This window comes from Lathyrus oleraceus, chromosome 1 (assembly GCF_024323335.1).
Source record: "Lathyrus oleraceus cultivar Zhongwan6 chromosome 1, CAAS_Psat_ZW6_1.0, whole genome shotgun sequence".
In the NCBI taxonomy this organism is placed as follows: Eukaryota; Viridiplantae; Streptophyta; class Magnoliopsida; order Fabales; family Fabaceae; genus Lathyrus; species Lathyrus oleraceus.
Window position 1 is genome coordinate 396,300,368 of NC_066579.1, and position 6,222 is coordinate 396,306,589.

The window sequence follows — 6,222 nt, forward strand, 5'->3', positions numbered from 1 at the left end:
AGCAAATTCCAACCTTTGCTTTCATCAAAATCCACATCTCTGCTAATCACCACCTTGTTCTTGGTTGGCGAGAAAAACTTGTAGGCCCATGTTGAATGATATCCAATCATAACCATAATTTGGTTTCTATCATCCAACTTTCTTCTAAGTTTTTCATGAACTTGTCTAAAGCACGATGAACCAAAAATCTTGAGATGACCTACACTTGGGTTCAACCCTGACCAAGTTTCATGAGGTGTTTTGTTGTTCAACTTATTTGTCAGACATATATTGATGATGTACACTACAATTAAAATGGCTTCACCCCACAAGTGCCTTGCAACTGCAGCTAGCAGGGATGAATGAATACACGTACCTTTATAGTCTCATCTGCTTATAAATTATGTTATTTTGGTGAAGACAAGTTGGATTTTCAACGGGATCGAATATGGCGCTTTAGTGCTCCATAGAAAATACATAACCTTATTTGGATTTTGTATCACAAAGATTGCTTACGAATCATACTACGAATACAACGCTCTTAGGTGATCATTGTGCAAGCATGGTAAGGATGAGATAAAGGATATTTTCTATGTCATGCACGACTTCCATTTTCCCAAAGAGATATGGTGTAATCTTGTTTCCTTGGGGATACATGAAGTTTTCTTCAAAGAAAATATTAAAGAGTGGATTCGCCTCAAAATTCTACAGTATTATGGAGGTAACAAGGGAAGTACTTGGCCAAAGTTTTAGGCTACTAGATGCCACTTTCTTTGGAGATGGAGGAATATGGTACTTCATAATGATACCTTTAAAAAAACACGATAATCTTGCCATGATATTTTTAGGTAGGTTAAAGTTTATCAATTAGCTTAAGGTAGTAGTTTAATTCATAAAAGTAGATGTCATGTGCAAGCTATGCGCACATGGAAATATCCAGATGAGGGTTGAGTTTGTTTGAACATAAATGGTGCTAGTAAAGAAGATAATCAAGTAGAATGTGGTGGGTTACTTGGAAGTGACAAATGTTGTGTGGCTTTTCCAAAAAACTTGGAAGATGTAATACTTACGTTGCTAAGCTTTGGGGTGATTTCCGAATCGGTACTCCTTATCACATACCCCTTAAATATGACAAATGGGAATGCCTGCCCCATTTAGGCCCACTCCATCAAATCCCGCCACAAAAAGGGACGGGCCGAACCAAGTAGGATGTGGGCCAAAAACTATTGTTCGGCTCGACAAACTCTACACTCCTAAATCCACAAGTGGCCAAAAGTCATGCCAGTCTCATTTAGGGTTGCGCCTTCCAAGGCCCACAAAAAAGGATGAGAAGAGAAAAGTAAATGGTATAAGCATACAGACCAAACAAGCATGCCCATGATCCCGACTCATTTCTCTACTCACAACACCCCTACCTAGTAAAAATAGATATTCATTTTGTGCGTTGGTTGAAGATGGTCGCTTGTCTGGACCTTAGTCATCAAAAGTTCATGGAGTTTGAAAAGAACTTTCTCTTTTATAGGAATTTATTCAAAACTTATTTGATACACATATATTTTATACGCAATTTTCATCTAATGATGCTTAGTGCGAAAAATCCATAAACTTTTCACTTTGAAAATCAATTTCTTGTTGGACGTGAATTGGTTTTGCAGTTGTGTTGGTGGTGGGGTTGATATTTCAATTTTGCGGCATTAATAGTTTGTTTGTGAGGAGAAACTTTTTTAGTAGTCGAGTAAAAGAAGGGATTGTTGTTGGAAATTTTGAAAGTTGAAAGTAAGCGGTGGAGTTCGCATGAATGGTTGTGGTGGATAAAATGCAATTTATTGCCGAGGTGTTTGGAAGTTGTAGTTGAGTTGGGGAGTTGGTTGCATGTATGAGTATGGATTAAGGGATTGATGTATGATGATTTTTGTAGAAATAGAGAGTTAAGTTATTGTTTTTGTTGGGTGGGGTGCATGTATGAAAATTAGGATTTAAAGTATGTTTGTTATTGAGTGAGTTTTCTGTATGAGTGTGGTTAAGGGACGTTGGTGTGGGTGGTTTGTGTATGGAATTAGGAGTATGTGTATGGTTGGATGGATTTGAAGTTTGTGTTTGTTTAAGAGGTTTTGGTGTGAGTTGCATGTTAACTATAGGAATATGGTTGCTCGCGTAGGTTGACTTGTTGGTGATTTACATGATATAGTTGGTCAATGCAAGACTACGTCGGTTTATTTCTTCCATTATTTTTTTCTTCATTGTTAATGTCCTTCATACTTCTTTCTTTCCAAGCGTCATAAATTTTCATTTCATGACGTTCTTTCACCCACCTCGATGAATCCGATATGTCCTAATGCTTGCCAAACTGAAGTTTGACTAAATTTGTTTGATTTATTTAGTGAAAACATATAAATAAATTTGTTACACTCCAAAATGTTACATCCTCTTGATGCACCTCCTCGAAACCATGATAAGTCCTATAACTAAACCGGTATATAAAATAACCTTGTCAGTACATGCAATTCTTAAAACATTGTAAAGTGAAGAGGAACTACATCATTTGGCGTCATGTGATCAACATACGACTGATACATTATGATATTATGTAAATATGTGTTTTCATATTTCGTATCATCTGCACAACACCCAACATAAAAAAAATATAATAAGTTGTGAAATATTATTTGAAATATATTTAGAAATTTAATAAAATGTAATAATTTTTTTAATTTTCTTGGTTGCAACTGAATAGACATATGAATTTGAATTTATTGAAGTTATATCTTGCATGTTTGACCATCCCCAAGTTTGGAGCAAGACATTGCATCCACTTAACTTTTCCACCCTTTTATATGTCTCTTTACACACACCTCCATAAAGTCAAGTCACGCCAAGTAGGCATATCCTAAATTATATATATTTATCTTAACTGCATCTCTTACTAATGATAATCAACTTAAATGGATCATATTACTTGAACTATTTGGATTTAAAAAGTTACCTATAATGTTAGTATATAGATATTTGTTTTTGTAATTTTTAGCTCTTTAGAAGATGTCTCTAAAGACACGTAAATCCAACAACACGTGTGCATCTTCTAAAATTATTGTGCATTCTCTTACTAAAAGATGAAATATGTGTTTTTTGTCTCCATTTTTCTATGAGATATATGATAATTTTTAATTAATATTGCGTGAAGTAATATTTGTTGAATTATAATTCTTTGTGTTGAAGCAAGTTGCTCGAAAGAAATAAGAAAGTGTCAAACCGTGTAAATATTATAACATCGAAGTAGTGTGCCTCGACAGAAATTTCGACTTAGGTCTAATTTTGTAGTGTTAGCAATATTAGGTAGTTTTGGACTTTGATTAAGGAGCTAACAAACCCAAATCTATAAATAGGGAGTATCGTTGTAATTGTGAGAACTTGCGGTTGTAAAGAATAAAATTTTCAGTTTGAGAGCAGAGAGAAACTTTGTAGGAATTTCTTCTTCTTCCTTTAGTCGAAAATCCTAATTTTCTTTTCTTTCCCAATTCAATTTTGCTTCTTTTCATTATCAATTGCAGCGAAATCTTGCAATCAAAGTGTAGTTGATTCACTCGAATGAAAAGTGAAGAATAAGAGGAATAATCAATCAGAAAGATTTCATCAAAATTTGTTCGAAATTCATTAAATTTTAATGAATTCTTGAGCTGAAATTAAAAAATTCCAACAATATTGATCACATTTCCAAATCTCATATGCTCCAAACATTGAAGTATAATATTGTTAGGTGCAACATATTCATGAACACAAGATCTAAATTTGGATATATCCTAATAAAGAAAAAATAGTAGTAATAAGTTAATAATAATATAATTAAATTTGTAAGTAGAAAGAAGAATACTAAAATAAAGTTGACAACATTATAATTAAATTAGTAGGCAAATATAAAACTTAGAAATTCTTAAATACTTTTTATGTTTTCATGATCCTTTTCCATTCATAACAAAAAGACATGGTTGACTAAATATAAATGCAAATAGATTATTCAAATTAATAGTAAGAAGAATGAAATATATGATTAAATTATGTGAAAAATAGAGAGCAGAGGAGTGGTATTTATAGTGTTAGAAGATAGTAAGGTAGTAATGAATATTTTAAGTGTGTAGTTGGGAATTTAAAGTGTAGTTAGAATGCTGAATATAAGTTGGTGGTTGGGAAAATAATAAGGCAATCAAACAAGTCTTTGGGAATTAGGAGACTTCTTCCGCATGCAAATAACCACACAGGTCTATGACGCCAGAATCTTTTATCCTCTATTTTGGATTTTCCAAAAATGCATTAAAGAGTTTGCATACACAAACCCATCACTCAAATCAATGGAACCTGGTTGAATAACAAATAAACAGATACATTAGTTATGGAAGTTACACAAGATATGGACATCAACAGTTTCCCAATAACTTTCACTTTAGTTAAAGGTTGAGTCGGGTGACTCTTAAGTATTTTAGTTTGAGAAATTTGAAAGGGTATGTTACACCATAATCATGGATGTGTTTGATTTCACTCACACATACATGAATCAATAAGAAATGCATATAATTATGAAAATAGTTGACAATATCCTCCATCTTCACATATGTATTATATACAATGCATAAAACTTCATCAGAGAAATTAAAGACAAAGAACTTCACGAAAAAGTTATTAACAAATGTAATGATCTTTATTTATCCCTACTACTATGATTTTAACTTTTACTTTTGTGGAACCTTAAATAATCAAGGAATATCCCAATAAAACTCAATTGGAATAAAACTCAAGCCTCATTTTCACTGCAAAATCCTATGATGATGGAACTCAATTGGAATAAAACTCAAGCCTCATTTTCAAGAAGAATTCAAACAAGTGCCTATATGATTGAATTACCGAACAAGTTTTGAAACTTCAAAGTGTGAAAGATTGCCCTTGTCGTGTCTGAGTGAACAATATATTGTAAAAGCATAAGGATTTTTTCATAAAGTTATACGACTAAATAACACACACACTAAAATATGTTTTCAATCATAATTTTTGTTAAAGAATTATTTCTAAAAATATTTTGAAGTCTTTCTCACTGAATCAGGAACTGTCTGAATGATTTTGGACAAAATTGTACTGTCCAATGAATTGGAACTTCTACCAATCGATTGGGTGAATGCAAAATTGTCCTTAATTATTTGGGACGGTGTCTTAAAGAACATAAATGACTCTATATCCTTTATTTCCTTTTTAAACATCCTAAACGATTATTTTAAGGTCTTCCAGTCGATTGGAGCAAGATGACAATCACTTGACACATTAATTTTGACCCAATAAAATTTCCTTTTTTTCGTGTCACCGTCTAGCCTATAAATAGAGGTACTTCCCTTCTCATTTTCACATCCAGAATCGTGAACATTATATATCACACCTCACTGTCTCTCTAAAATATTTTTCAACTTTCTCTCACTAAAATATTCTTAATGCACATTATATGTTTTTTAGGCATCACACAAAATTCCCAAAATACCCTCAATTCCGGAGATGCATCTCAGAACGCATCCCAACAAACACTAAACACATGTCATTCTGAATGACACCCTATTATTTATTTATTTTATTTTGGAGATACATCTCTAGAATATTTTCGTGGTTACGTTTCCGTAACACAGTCACATCAGTAGTAGAACCAAAAACATGTAATTTTTTCCATAATAAAATTAAGATTCATAAAATAAAATTAGGATTACATAGATCATTTTAACATAAAATGCAACATTACTTCAATATCTAGGTGGACACTTCAACATCTTCGCAATATCTTCGATCGATCTTGAAATCGTCGCTTACATCTTCAGATGTTTCACAATTGTGCATTCACACTTTGCGCTATCGGAGCCTACATTATGAGCTCGTTTAACCTCGTGAAAAATATAATTCAAACCCGCTCGAGAAATATTACCGACCAACTGAGAATAAAAAGTGTTGTCTTTAAATCTGTGTTTCAAAAATGTGATGCTCCGACCAAATGACGTAGGTATCTCATTATGCTGGTTTTAAATCCTGTGGTGCACTAAGTCTCAATCTCAACAAAAATCGCCTTTACTATTTTCCAATCAATTTTTCAAAGTAGCATGAGCAGACTCAACTTTGTTAGTTGTTGTATTTTCAAGGTGTCTAATATTATCAGTCCATGCACAAACAATTTTCTCCTTCACCCGACAAGAATTGTGCTTTCAACATATTTCAACAAATCTG